This window comes from Dromaius novaehollandiae, chromosome 11 (genome assembly GCF_036370855.1).
Source record: "Dromaius novaehollandiae isolate bDroNov1 chromosome 11, bDroNov1.hap1, whole genome shotgun sequence".
Lineage (NCBI taxonomy): Eukaryota > Metazoa > Chordata > Aves > Casuariiformes > Dromaiidae > Dromaius > Dromaius novaehollandiae.
The window spans coordinates 27181977-27196093 of NC_088108.1; the positions used below are offsets into that span (position 1 = coordinate 27181977).

A 14117-nucleotide genomic window follows, 5' to 3' on the forward strand; every position below is an offset into this window, starting at 1 on the left:
TCTCCTGAAATAGTATTCAAGCTTTTATTCTCATGAATTTCCTGGGAAATTATCCCCATTTTGCAGACAGAGGACAGGACTAGATGACTCATGCAGGATCACTCAGGTGTTCCCTGCCCCCCTCCCCTTTTTTTTTTAAACAAAACCCTTTTTTCTATTATTTATTGTTTCAAGCAGCCCAGAAACATTTCAAAATATAGCCACCCTAAAAGGAATCACTCCAGTCAGGAGTAATATACAGAACCTTTTGCATGATCAGTTAAAAAAGATTATTGGGCTTTGTAATTTAACAGCTGTAACAGTTAATATACCATATACTGATATTTTATTCCCCAGAAAAAAAGAAATCACGCTCCTCTTTGACAGAAGAAACCTATTCATAATGCCACAATGCGGAGAAAAAACTCCCAGGAATTGTTCTAACCTGTGTCTAGGTTTACTTTGTCTTCCTCAGGCTTTCAAGTTCATCTTGTTACGCATAGCTGGGATGTTGTCCTGACAGTTTTACTTGCATGTTGTCCTTCGGCAGCGAGTTCTGCAGCTGCACGACATTCTATGAAGCAAAAAGAAGTGGAAAACAGAAATGGAACAGGCTAATCCACAAGTGCAGAATTCTGTGCAGCAGAGACAGCAGCCCATCACACACCTACCGCCAACCCCACAAACCAGGTAAGGGCTTCCTTGCAATCCTCTCTTCCAAAGAGGCCTCTGGTGAAGCCTTTGAAAGCCTCCATAGGAGGAACACAAGTTCCTAAGCATCGGTTTGGCTGAGACATTCAGCTGTGCCCTTCGGTTCTGACCAAAGATGAAGCAGACATATCTGCCCACTTGCATAAGCACTTAGTATGTGCGGTTTCCTTCAAAACCTGCGTTGTGCTGGTCAGAACCATACCAGAGGCACCCTGGCTGCCCTGCTCCCAGGGGTGGACCTGATCCCCACCGAGGTCAGTGCTGCAGATTCCCCAGCTTCAGCTGCAGCTCATTTGAGCTTCCAGCACTGCCGGGAGCAAGGGAGGCAGGCAGGGCCTGCAGAAACTATCCCTTTCAAAGCACAAGGTGACCTTTGCAGTCACAACAGAAGCCTGATGGTTTCAGAGCAGAAACAACGCCAGGCGCTGGACTGCTTCACCGAAAAGCCTTTGAGGTTTGCCTGGTGTTCCCACGTAAGAGGCCTCCCTGTAACCTGCCTTTACAGACTTCCCCATGGAGAACATTTTAGGTATTTACCAGCGGCGGCATTTATTGAACAGCAAATACATCCCCTTGTTGATAGAGCCCTTTAAAAAGTGTGCTTGGTGCTGGTTTTGGTGAATAAAGCGAGGAAGAAGAGATAATCAGTGCGTGCTGACCTGGAGGAGGAGACCGTTTCCCAGGGCTGCCTGTGCAGCTAAGCACTGAGGGCCATCAGTCCCACGAGGATTACAGGTTTTATGTTGCAAGGGCGACTTCTCTATCCGATTAGGATGTAGCAGGAAATATCATCCCTAGGTTATCCCTCAAGGGAGGGCATCTTTTCAAAAACAGATGCGTCAAAAAAAGTATGGCTTTAAAGTGATGAAGTGTCTTAAACACAGCCCAGAATAGTCTGTTGGCCAGGAAATTATGAGAGACTTAGGGAACAGAATAGAGAAAACTTGGTACTGTGTCTGTGGGACGTAATAATTAGAAATGAAGAGGGGTTTTCTAATCTCATGGGCCTGTGGAGGAACAATCTGAATCCAAGGGGTGATCCTCATTCATATTTTCTCTGCTGCTCCACAGTGTTCTTGTTGTTCATCTCCAGGGTCGTTTTCAGTTATGATGTGCAGAGAAATATTGTCACCAGCCCTGAGGACCAGGGGGAAGATAGAGATTTACTTTCATTAAGATGTAGCTCATAACACAAGCCCATGTATTTTAAAATCCACTGCCCAGTATAAGTCTGAAACTCCACTAGAATAAAAACTGAAGTTTCTGAGAATAAGAAAAAAGACTCTGACTTTACTAGCAGCTACGAATGTTCAAACAGGAACCGAGAGCCTATTCCTTTACTATATGATGCAGAAGATAAAATGATTTGAAAGCAAAAGTGAAATGAAAAGCCTTGAAGCATTTCTGAAGACTCTCTGGAGGCAGAGATGGCATAAGCCATGAAATACCACTGCTGCAAAAGTAACTCTTGAACATCAGATTCCTTTTTTCAAAAGGTGACTGGAAAACAGGTGGAGCTCTTCAGGTCATATTTGAGTTCTGTTTTCCTAATGAAAATGCTGATTTTTCACTGAAAATCTGAATAAAAGCCAGGACATAAATGTAAGCAGCACAAACCTGAAAATTTAGCTATAGACCAGAAAATTTACCCAATTCAATAATAATAAAAAAAACCTGTTTTCCTTAGAAAGCAAGCATTTCTTTACAAAAATAAAATTTTCAACTTCAGTCTCTCAAGCCAAACTACTGTTCTTGAGTTTGTCTGCTGCCAGCCCATGAGGCTCTTACTTCAGAGCTGAAAGCTGGAGGAGGCAACCAATTTAGGAAGAAGCGCTCTTGTGCAGAAAGCATGTCTTTTAGGGAAGAAATTCTCAGTAGAATGAAGGATTTCAACCTATATACACCTGATCCATTAGATGGGGAAGACTGCTTTGTCTCAGGTATATGGAAGGTAGCTTTGAAAATCACCCTGTTAATATCACTCCTTACCTTCATCAGATTAGCACTCATCTACTTTACAGCAGCCTTTTACATCCCTTATGGCCCAGGCATCTCCCACTGGGATTCTTTTGCCCTTATAATATTCCTGGTCTCTTGTAACAGGATTTACTCTTCATGAGATTTTTTTTAACATTTCTTCAAATATTGCAGTGTTTCTGGGGAAAAATTTTGGAAACATTGTCTATTCCAGTTTTGATTTGCATTAATATTGCAAAAAGTGTTTCTTCCAAGCAGTTCCTTTTCTCTTTCCAACTGCACTTCATTCAGCTTTCTTCCTACAATCACAGGAAAAGCAGAATTACCCAATGCTTTATTTTCTCTCCTTAACCTTATTGCCACATTCCCATCTGCACTCACTAAAATTCCTGCCTTTCAAGAAAAGAAGTCTACATTTATTCTTTCCTTTCAAAGGTTAGATGCTCTGTTCATTTTCCTGAACGATCTACGCAACCCTCCATCTCCTTTCGATACCCAAAATTTTAGGGATAGTGACACCACACACTCCCTAAGGCAAAACTCACTCTCTTGTGAAGTGACACATGGAGATAATTGCATCATTAGCAGGAAGAGTCCTTTCCTGAAATAGATTTATCTGACTCTCTGTGCTTGAAATGATTTGCTTGCCAAACTGCAATTTTCTATCAGTGTTGTTCACACTGGTGCTCAAAAACTGAAGGTCTGTTTGATACAGAAATATTAGGCAGGATGTCTTCAAAAACGCCCTCCTGCCTGGCTCTGTGACACGGTGCTCCGGCGGGTGGCAAGAGGAAGGCTGAGCCAAGTGTCAGCACGTAGCTCCACATGACAATTTCTCTGGCAGCCAGGTGATTTTAAGAGGTTGTTGACCATCTCCCAGCTACATTTTAGTGCCTTCCAATCTGTGCCTAGACATCCCTTTATGGAGCTGTAAACCAACTCCAGGGATAAAAGTAAGCCTTGCCACTTCACCTATGCACCTGATGAAAGGCAAGATTTTCTAACACCCCGTATCTTTTGCTGATCCATTTTGGAGTGCAGCGCAGCCACAGCTGTGTCAGCAGCACAAAGAGATGTTACTACAGTACAAGGACAATAAGCCAAAACCTCCTAAAACTGCTTTGTTACATAAAGGTACACAGCAGCTACCTTCCCTATGCATTGGCAGTAGGATGTGAAAGACTGCCTTATCCAAGGTCATCTTTGCCTCCAGACTCTCTCGTTTCTAGGGAGATAGCTCATACAATGGGACAAACCAAAATCCTGCACTACCAGAGATCTCGCATCAGGAAAGGAGGAGGGAACCCTGTGTCAAGCAGCTCCGAAGGCTCAAAGTCCAAGTGATAAAAGCCTGCCTGCAGATGCCTTGTGATCATGGTGAAGCAGCAGGAGGGAGATGACTCACAGCCCATTAGCAGTATCAGTTTTAATTAACTGGGCTGTTATGATTTCATTATTGTTTTCAATAATCTTAATTAAATACTAAGTGATAACTTATTAAGTAAGTTGAGCTAAATCAGCTTCTTTTCATTTATCATTAATTACCTTGAGATGGTTCCTAAAGATCTGAACGTAAAGGTCCAATATTTCCTGTTAAAGCTAGCAAAAGTTTCAATATGGGCCTAACTGGGGGAACTCGAGCAAAAGAGCTAGCTAAAATGTAAATCATTCCTTATGAGAGCCATCAGTGGCAGGCTGACATTCAGAATCAATCTTGAATTAATTCTTCCTGCCCCCAGAAGTGAGCAGAAAACTTGCAGGCACTACACCAAGCAGATGCAGGACTGCAGAGATCTAAAAGTGGAATCTATGACTGGTACTGTGTATTTCATGTACCTTCATCTCTAAGGAGCAATCGTACCTTTGCCTGGGCATTTGAGGACTCCATTCTTATAAGCATGCTTTTCTTACAGACATAGGGCCCAATGGCAAAATTGAACAGTGGCTGTTTAACTACAGGCAGGACTGCTGAAGGAAAAACAAGGCTGGAACCTTCAAACACTAGAAGTACACGTCCCTGCTGTCTGAACTAGAGGAATAGTTCCGATATCTTCAAATAAGTACTAGCACTCTCATGTGGTGATGTGGTACGGGCATGACTACAGGGTAAATACAGGCTGTATATATAAAAATTGCTAGATGAAAGTATTTTCAAGGAAAGATTCTAAGTGTCTGGGCCTGATTCAGCTCTCAGTTATGCCAATTCTGCATTGATGAAACCTTCTTTCAATTTCGCACCTTAGGGCATCTCATCAAGTCCACCTTGCACTTGGGAAATTGTCCATTTGCCAAAGAACTATGTGGATGTATTTTCCTCTACATAATCGGCTGGTGTGTTGCCAATAGTTTTAAACTAGCTAACACCTTCATGAAAACAAATTATACCTCTTGTGTTTGTCTATTTGTTGAGAGGTGAACTCCTTTTTCCAGGCACAGTGGTGCAAGATTTAACAGCAAGGACCACGGAGCTTTTGAATTTGCAGTTTTGATTTGTCAGACCCAACATCTATCAAACGCCAGCACCAAAGGAGAAGAATTCAGACTGGGTTGTGGCAGAAGCCCAAATCCAAACAAACAATTAAGTGTAGGAGATGTTAGTGCACAGATGTGCCCTCCCCTTCCATCCCAGAGCTGTGCTTTTCCTTCTCAACTGTTGTTGGTGCTGGTGCTTGTGGCATTGCCTCCATTCTACTCTCCATATGTTGTCCCTGGAAAGCAAAGATCCACAACTGAATCACACCAGGGTGTTTCTATTTAAGGCCAGCTTCAAGAAGAAAATCATAATTACACAGAAAGGAGCCTGAAGTGTGCAGGGGTAGGAGAAGCAAGTGCTCCAAACACACCAGCACCCTGAGCACACCTGGGGGTTAGCTTGGTGCCTGCTGTACCGACAAGCTCTTAGTAATGCATGTCCGTGCCAGCGGCAGAGGCCCTTGTGTTCAAGGCCTCTCCCAAGCTCGAGGCATTGTGTGTTAGAGAAATAAAGGTGAAATTCTCCAGCCACCATCCAGTCGATCCCATAGGCTATAGCACAAAAACTCCTTCAAGGAATGGGGCTTACCTGACTCATCCTGTATGACGCAAAAAATCTGACCACCAAATCAACATCCTATTTCCATGCCACTACTCCTAAGTGTCCAACCCACATCTAGCTCTGCTCTGCTCTGCCTTTGAATTCTGACTCTTGGGTCACGGTAACACCACATGAGGCTCTATCCATCCAATCACTTCTACACTCTCTCTAACGTCGCCTTCACCTATCTTAAACTCTTCCCCAGTGAATCACTTTCCTCTTTAAAACCTTTCTTGAAACTCTTTTTAAATTCTGAGTAACTTGTGGTTGGAAGTGCTTGGTAATACTGTAAATTACTAGTGATCAGTGGAATAGAGATGATTTGGTCTTGTTTTTCTCTCCCAGAACACAAGTATTCGAGGAGATTTTCTTGGAATTGAGTGAAGGAACAACAGTTAAGCATCTGTGCTTATCTATTTCTCTGTAACATGTTCTACAAGAGCATGAATGTAAAAATATCCCAGAAGCTCCTTTATACCTGCTCCAACAAAAATAAGTAAGGGACTGGAAGAACATTTTCATGCTGTGTTCCCTGTGAATCAGTAGGAGAACAGCTTAGCAGCAAGAGCCGTTAGCAAACTGAACTACCCACTGTCCTGAAGGTAATTAATATATTGATAAAGTGGAAAATATTCTGAAAATTAGATAAAGTCATTCATTTTCTTTGTTGGGTTGTTTTGAAAGACCAAGGATTGCGTCACTGAAAACCCAAGTTCATTGGTGCAAAGGAAAGCCTGTATTACAGAAAGCCATACTACCCCAAAGGCTCTGCTTTATGATTCAGAGCGGTCGTGTTCCTCCAGAAACATTTTTTTATGACAGTATCATTCATTTCTCTAAAATTAGTGAATATCAAATAAGAATGATGCCACTGGGGCTGCAGTCATCATGATAAGTAATTTCAACTAAGACTATAATAGTGTCTGGAACTCCTAGAAGAGGATCTCAGCCTTGAAGAAATGCTTGGAAGGAAAGAACAGCAAAAGAAGAAGAAAATAAAAAGCCATCATGTTGCCTTACCTCCTTCCTTACAGTCAAAGGTTGAACAGAAATCCAAAATCCATGGGTCAGTTCCTACATGGGAGATTTCCAACACAGACTACAGTTTTGTGAGTTTTCTCTCTCCTGTTCTGTAGTGCTGCCAGTTTCTTAAACTAAAGAACTTCTCTTTAGAATAGAAAGAATAAGGCATTAAATGAATGTGGAATGCTTCTTTGATGTTTTATATTTCCTTTGTTCATCAACAGACAATACAGCAATTGCAGCTCTCCTAAAATGGATAGGAAGAAACAAGATTTGGGGCAATCAAATAATCTAAGCGATTCACTTTTTAGTTCTTTGGTTTGACTAATTAGAATTATAGTTTACAGTTCCATGGTGATTCTACTGTGTCAGTTAATGTTTTGCCTCTCAGAGGGACAGAAGGTAAGGGAGTTGGTAGACCCTTTTTGGAATTAGTACTCAAGAGGAGTAAGAAAGAAAAAAGAATAGAACTAGCAGAAGTAACAAGCTACTTCTTTCCAGAGAACAGACACCTATTGCATACATCACCTTTCAGGCTCAAGGTCTCTTCAAGATCACGAGAGAGACAAGAATTTGCTTTCAAACAAATAGGGACCCTGTGATTTACTTTGAAAGAGCTCTCCTGCAGCCTGAACGCTTGATGAATTGCTTGCCATAAAGGAAAGTTTCTTTTATAAGATTGCCAGTTAATTATACACCTTCATAAAACAAGCACCTGGAGCTTTGTTTAATGTCTCAAACCCAAGAATAGCTGTGACTGCATTAACAATAGCATAAGTACCAGTCCTAAAAAAAAGATGTTTTTTCAGTACTACAATACTCCACTCTCAGACTTGGAGCCATTCATCTGAATCTTGCTGCTTGTGTCGTATCACAGCAGCTGGAAAGATGCTGACCAAAGACTAAGCCAAAATTTAGAAAGACACAGCTTATTCCACATAAGTAGTTCAGAAATGAAAACATTTATTTCTGTCTTTAGTTCACTACCACATGAGCTAATCCTGATCCCTTTGAGATGAATAGCATTCTCACTGTTTATGTTCTCCTGAAGTTTCCCAGAATTTAGCCCCATGAAATATTAAAAATAATAATCTGGTGGGGAACAGGCTGCCTCGTTTCTTACATTCAAAACAAGAGCACCGCTAACACTGGCCAAAAAAGATTTTATGTGACTGGCCACTGGGGTATTTCTAATTTGCATGGAAATCTTACTTCCAGGAGGTATTATAAATTTTTAATTACAGACAATCTGAAGCAAAGTAGCCTTGGATCATATCCAGTCGTCTCCCAGGCTGGGTAGAGGGTTCTGAGTCTTGCACTTCTGTAAAACCCTTCAGCTAACCTAACAGGCAAATGCTTACACAACCTCGAGATTCTTGAAAGGAAGTGGCTATTAGAGCAAAGTTATTATTATCAGCAGCAGCATCTTAAGTTCCTAAACCTCCGATGCTAGTACAGAATGTCTTCATAATTAAATATCAGCTCTCTTTTTGAGTCACTTTGGAATATTTGCTGCAAGTCAACCTGAAACAAAATAACAAGTCTCTGAAGCCTGCAAACAAAAGATGTCTTTTTATCCCATGATCCATGGTTTTGCCTTGATGCATATCGGGGAGTGCGCTTTTAGAGCAAATGCTGCACAGTTAAAATCACTGCAAGGTACAGCAACAAAAATCATGTCCTAAGCAGCTGTACAAATTTGCAAGAGGATTGAAAAGATTATGTGTGTGGAAAAAAAAAATCAAAGAAAGAACTTCTGCATAAATATTTGGTTTAGGATTTGTACTTGTTTTAGTGCTGTTTCTGTGATAGTGAAAAGCAGACCAAGTGAAGGCAAAACTAGCTCTGAATTTCTAGTCTCCAGCTTGGCCAATCTGTTACTAATTAGCATCTCAGCCAATAATGATCTTTTCTCTACTTTGTATGCAATCAACTTCTCAGGGCAGAAATGCAGGAATTTGGTGTGCTGATGTCTGCTCTAAATGTTTTGACAGCAGTGTAAAACATGTCTTAGAGTGATAGTGAGAAATATCTGTGTGAATCAAGATTTCTTGACAGCTCATTGGAAAGGGCTGAACAGGGGTGGTCCAAGACTGGCACAAAAGTTGGACCTGTAGCTCCAGAATGAGGTGGTCCTCACACACTTCCGACAAACAGGAGAGGAGGTTAGTGCTTCAAGACAGCAGATGCTGACTTGGAGCCTGGATGCTGCAAGTCAGGAACGAGAAGCGTCGTGGAGCTTTTGTGGAAGAGGCCGTGCCAGAACAGCTGGGGCTCTTCCTGGTCAGAATGGGGTCTACGTGGTAGAGTCATGTCATGGACCAGAATCATCTATTACAGATGCCTTTGGATGACTCAGTGTTATCAATGTCATAAATGTTATTTGGATGGTTAGTAATGACTAAAAAATATGCTTTCTGGCTGAATATCTGGGGTGAGCAGCAATCTGCTTTTACCTTCTGGCTGCTAGAGTAACATAATGGATACAATGCTTACTTTCTTATGGAATAAAACCTGTATCAAAAGAAGACTGCCTGGTCTGCAAGGTCAGGTCTTTGATTTGATAGTGCTCAGAGAATGGGCTATCGCAGCGCTGACATTAACAACCTTGGGGGCTTTTCAGTGACTTTTGTCACCATACACAAAGCGCAGCGTTCATCACCTTGGACTGCAGCTGTAAGCATGAAGCACTTCCAGAAAACAGCCCCAGTACCAGGCACTCTTACAGCAAAGGCAACACCGCTGGTTACCACCTGCGAGGAGGCTGCTCTGCGTGCCTAACACAAAGTCCATAGCAGAACTAGGAACCCAGTTCCCCCAGGCAAAAGGGAGGGAATGTGTCATATGGTTGTGATTTCAGCTGAGACATCTGAGCCCTGTCTCTCTCTTCCCTCGGCATTCGGTCAGTCTCAGCACAGATACCACGCACATCCCCAAAAGGGAGCTGCCTTCTGCAGCATGCAGTCAGGGAATCAGGGGGAGCTGCTGCCCTGTGCTAGGAACATGAGTGTAATGCTGCAGAAACCAAGAGCTGACGCATAAATTTCTCATTTTCCTGTTTTTTAAAGCGTGCTAGAAAAGAAAAGCATGTTATCATAGCCAAGAAATTAACACTGTCCAGGTTCATTTGGCATGGTAATCTTCCCCTCCCAACCTTGCCTACCTGTAGCTGAGCTACCCTCCTCACCAGTATATAATTGTGCTTCATCTCGTGTTCTAGATGTAGACCCCAGAAATGTGCTGATGAACATATGCAGACCCTCAGCTGAGGTTCATCAGACTTTAAAATGCTTCATTTCCATCTCCCTGGAACTGTTCACCCAGCCATATTTTAAAGCGTAACCTCCTGAGTGAACTTCCAATTAAATCAATTTGGGTAGAACATTCATATCCATAACTGCTTTCGTAGGAGGTACATAGAGACAAGTCTGTGCAATTAAAATGTGTTCTGATAGGGTTTAGTATTGGTATTGTTTTTAAGCTAATGAAACAGAAAATTAAAACTCCATGGTTACCTTCTTGGTAGCAAGCAGTTTCTACACTTTCAGTTTTACTGACAAGCACCATGAAATCTGAACGACTGTCAGACCCTGGAAGTCTGCACAGTGCTTGTTAGAACATGTGCCTTGTAATCACAGTCCAGTTACGCAGCAACACCACGACAGCACCTGGAAATGGTATGGGCTGAGTTGACAGGAAAGAGTCACAGAAGCCATTGCTTTTTGAGCTATTAAAAGACTTCTTAAAAGCAAAGAAAGAGCTCACAACTTGTTGCATAGCTGTTAGCATGGGGAATTTTTTGTGACATGTTCATTTGCAGAGTCTCACTTGGGCTGAAATGACTGAGAACAAACTGCAGGCTCTCAAGCTTCCCTGAACATTTGTAAATGACATCAGTTTCTGCATGCAGTGAAAGTAATCTAAAAGCAAGTGCCAGAATAAATACGTATGGCTTCCAGGTAAGCCAAGGAACACTCACCGTGTTTGCAAAGTGGTGAGGAGCATGTGAGGAAAATGCCTGATTTTCCACACTGTACTGTGGAACAGTGTACTAGGTAAAAAGTAAGTAAGTGAATGAACCTGGGGTTCATCATCTAGATTTCAAATTTCCAATTTAAGTAATAGCTAGATAAGGACTGAGAGCTTAGTCATCAAGAGTTCACAGATCATCTACTTTGCTGAAATGGGAAAGGGTACTTAGTCTTTTAGGCAGAAAGTGATTCATCCAGAAAGCAGATACAGCCCTTAGATGGAATACAAGTGTGGGCACAAAGACATGAAGACCGAGTATCTAATGAATAAATATCAACACAGCATTTGCAGATCTTTAGATAGAAAATACTTAATTAAATGTTATCACTTTAAAATCACCACAGCTGTTACCACAGTTTCCTCCTGAAAGATGGGAAGGTTGATGTTATCTTCAACGCGTGGCCTGCACTCCCGAGGAAATGAGGCTTAGGTGACTGTGTGTAATGTACATGTGCACATACACAGCTGTCCCTACCGCATCAGTAACTGGTCTGCCAAAGTCAACCAAATTTGACAATGGAATAGAAGTCTCGAAGACATGAGTTTCCTACAAACTGGACAACTTCAGTGTCGGTGATGAATATGAGAACCTGCTGAATCCACCAACCAGAGAATCAAACACAGTGATGGTTCTCATTAAGAATGAAATGTCTGATGAACCTGCTCCTCAATCAGATCTTCTCACAAATATTTCCCCACTGACTACTGAATGGTAAGGATATACATGTGGGATGCACTGCGTGCCCGTAGACTTTAAACAGGTGAAACACCACTCAGAGTATACAGAAAGTCGCTAGTGAAGAGGGCTAACAATTTGGGATCGTAAGCAGTGTTTGTTTCTCTGCAGGCTGCATAGACAAAGATACATGCATATACGTCCCCAGCAGCAAAATTTGTATTTTCCTGCACCGAAGAATTTGAAAAATAATTCTGCCATGTCCTCTAGGACTCCCTTCCTGTGACAGGAACAACACTATCAGTATGAGAGCAGAACAGTTATGCACAACCTCTGATGTACACGGTGCTGGTACGTCCTCTCTTGACATCAGTAGGTATCATAGAGAGCTGAAGCAGTCTGGGCCAGGATTTCGAGTGAAACAGTTGAGATTGAGGCTGTGGCATTCAGCATTGTACATAGTGTAGTTTGTTTAGTTGGTCTTGTGAAGGGTTTGATTTTTAAGGATATCCATTTGAAGAGTAATCCAAATAAAAGTCAGGCTCCTTCTACCATTGTGGTCTCCAACACACTCTTTTTATTATACGAGAAAGACTTCTTAATAGACCAGGATGACGCAAAATTACTTGTTGCATCCAAAACAAACAGTGATAATTGCTACTTTGGAATATTATTCTCTAAAGCTAGGATGACGACAACAAAGCAATTGGTAACGGCTCTATATTTATTACAGCACAGAACCACAAAACAGCAGCTGGATTGGACCTAGTCTCACTTGGATAAATAAAAGAGGAAATGGAAGTTCTTCTAAACTCCTCAGTTTGTGGAGATGTCACTTCATTTCCAAAAGAAAAAAAAAAGAAAGCAGCAACAATGAGAAGGAGCTAAATAAAGTCTGGAAAATAACCTAATCTATATAAAACAGATGTGGATCGTGAGTTATTGGGGTAAAATTCCTGGTAAGGAATTTACTGGTAAGGGGTGAAAGCGTGTATTTTGCAAACTCCTCAGAAAAGCTATGCTTGATGAACTCACCTTGAAAGTATAATAGGGGTTCCTCTCAATAAGATTTGGTAAACAGAGGCAAAACCTAAAAGTTTTGGAGAAGGTGGTTTTGGAAGCTTCACAGTCTGCCTTACTTATAGGCCATAAATGCTCTGCCTCTGTCAGAACACAGCACTGCTTTTTTTGTTGTCTGGCAGCCTGCAGCATGATGCCTTAGCGTAATAACATGCAATACATAGCATGAAGATTTAAGATCAGCCCCTGCCTTCGGTCAGCCCTGGTGTAATTCCGTTGCTTGTAGTCAAAATTGTCTATAATCTTGCAACATTCAGACAACTTATAAAACTACCTCTAACAGTAGTTAGAAAGTTTTGACCCAAGGCAAGGACATTACATTTGCTCTTTTGGATGGGGGAACAAAATCAAGCCAAACTATGCTCCCTGATGAGGAAGCATGAGGGAGAAGGCAAATGGAATGCCAGGTGAGATATATTTGCAGGAAGAGCACTTCCTTTGATTCACATTAAAGGCACTAGATTCAAAAAGAGGCCAGATAATGACCTAAAAATTACTGCAGTTTCAGTAAAAGATGCTCTGAAAGAAAGCCTTGCCTTTATTCTTAATTTATTTGGTTCCTCAAGAGCTGGGCAGCATTCATAGCATAAGTCATTGGCCCTGATTTCTCTAAACATGTTTTAATGATTTGTTGGACACTATGAGAGCACAAGTACATGGCCTGTTCCATTAAAATCATCATCTGATTCTAATCACTCCAAACAGTTTCAGCTATATAAAAGTGCCAGGTTATGAGTAGATATTTAACAACTGAGATGAACGTTATTTTTCCGTGGTGCCCATATACACTTTCCAAAGCTTCACAGGATCCAGCTGTATTGTCAATGCACCCCAACCCACTTATAAAAATTACAGCATATTTGTTTTAAAAGACTCACAATTTACAGAGAAGAGGCAATAAATCTTGTCATTACAAATCACCTGAAGAACCAGTCCAACTGGAATGCATAGAGCAGCAGGAGATCCTTGGAGAGGTAGTCCGATAAATTTTGGTGGGAGCACAGGGATGGAACCTACAAAACAGCAGCTCTCATGAAGCAGTAATGACACAATGGGGTTTTAGAGAGTCAATTAAATAAAACAGTAAAAAGCAGCTTAAGAGAAAGGAATTAACACAAAAGTTATAGTGCATCATGCTTGCACAGCTAAAGAGCTGACAGAGGCCACAGAGCAACTGAAGTAGTTGTATGGATCAGGATATAGGTATTTGATTACTGAATTATTGTTCTAAGACTGATTAGAGATAGGCAAAAACTAAGAAGGTATTTGGTTTGATCAGGTTTTATTTGAACAAAATGGAATGAGAAGGATTTTAAATCTTGGTTCCATTTCACCTATTTGAAATCCAGTAAATTCTGATTTTTTTTATTTATTTATTTTTTTAAATCAGAAAAGCTGATGTTCTCTTTGGTAAGAATGGAAGTGCTGCATGTAATACAGTGGGAAATGCCAAGATCACCTGTTTATATTCAAATTCTTAGAAAACCAAAGAGCTCTATTCCTAAAGCCTTGTCTAAGCACTTATGATACCAACTGCCTCCTTATAGTCCCCAGGCACATAGAGAT

The 14117-nt window shown here is 41.3% G+C and overlaps 1 protein-coding gene across 1 annotated transcript in view; it reads right to left on the reverse strand.

Annotated features, from left to right (window-relative positions):
- Positions 1-14117, reverse strand: part of LOC112980808 (G-protein coupled receptor 83-like) — a 38395-nt gene that overhangs the window by 16255 nt on the left and 8023 nt on the right. The window contains exons 5-9 of the mRNA XM_064518497.1: positions 13430-13564; positions 6761-7010; positions 2680-2966; positions 1350-1827; positions 425-553 (exon numbers count right to left, since the gene is read on the reverse strand). The gene's annotated coding sequence lies outside the window, so the exon portion shown is untranslated. The remainder of the gene's footprint in view (positions 1-424; positions 554-1349; positions 1828-2679; positions 2967-6760; positions 7011-13429; positions 13565-14117) is intronic.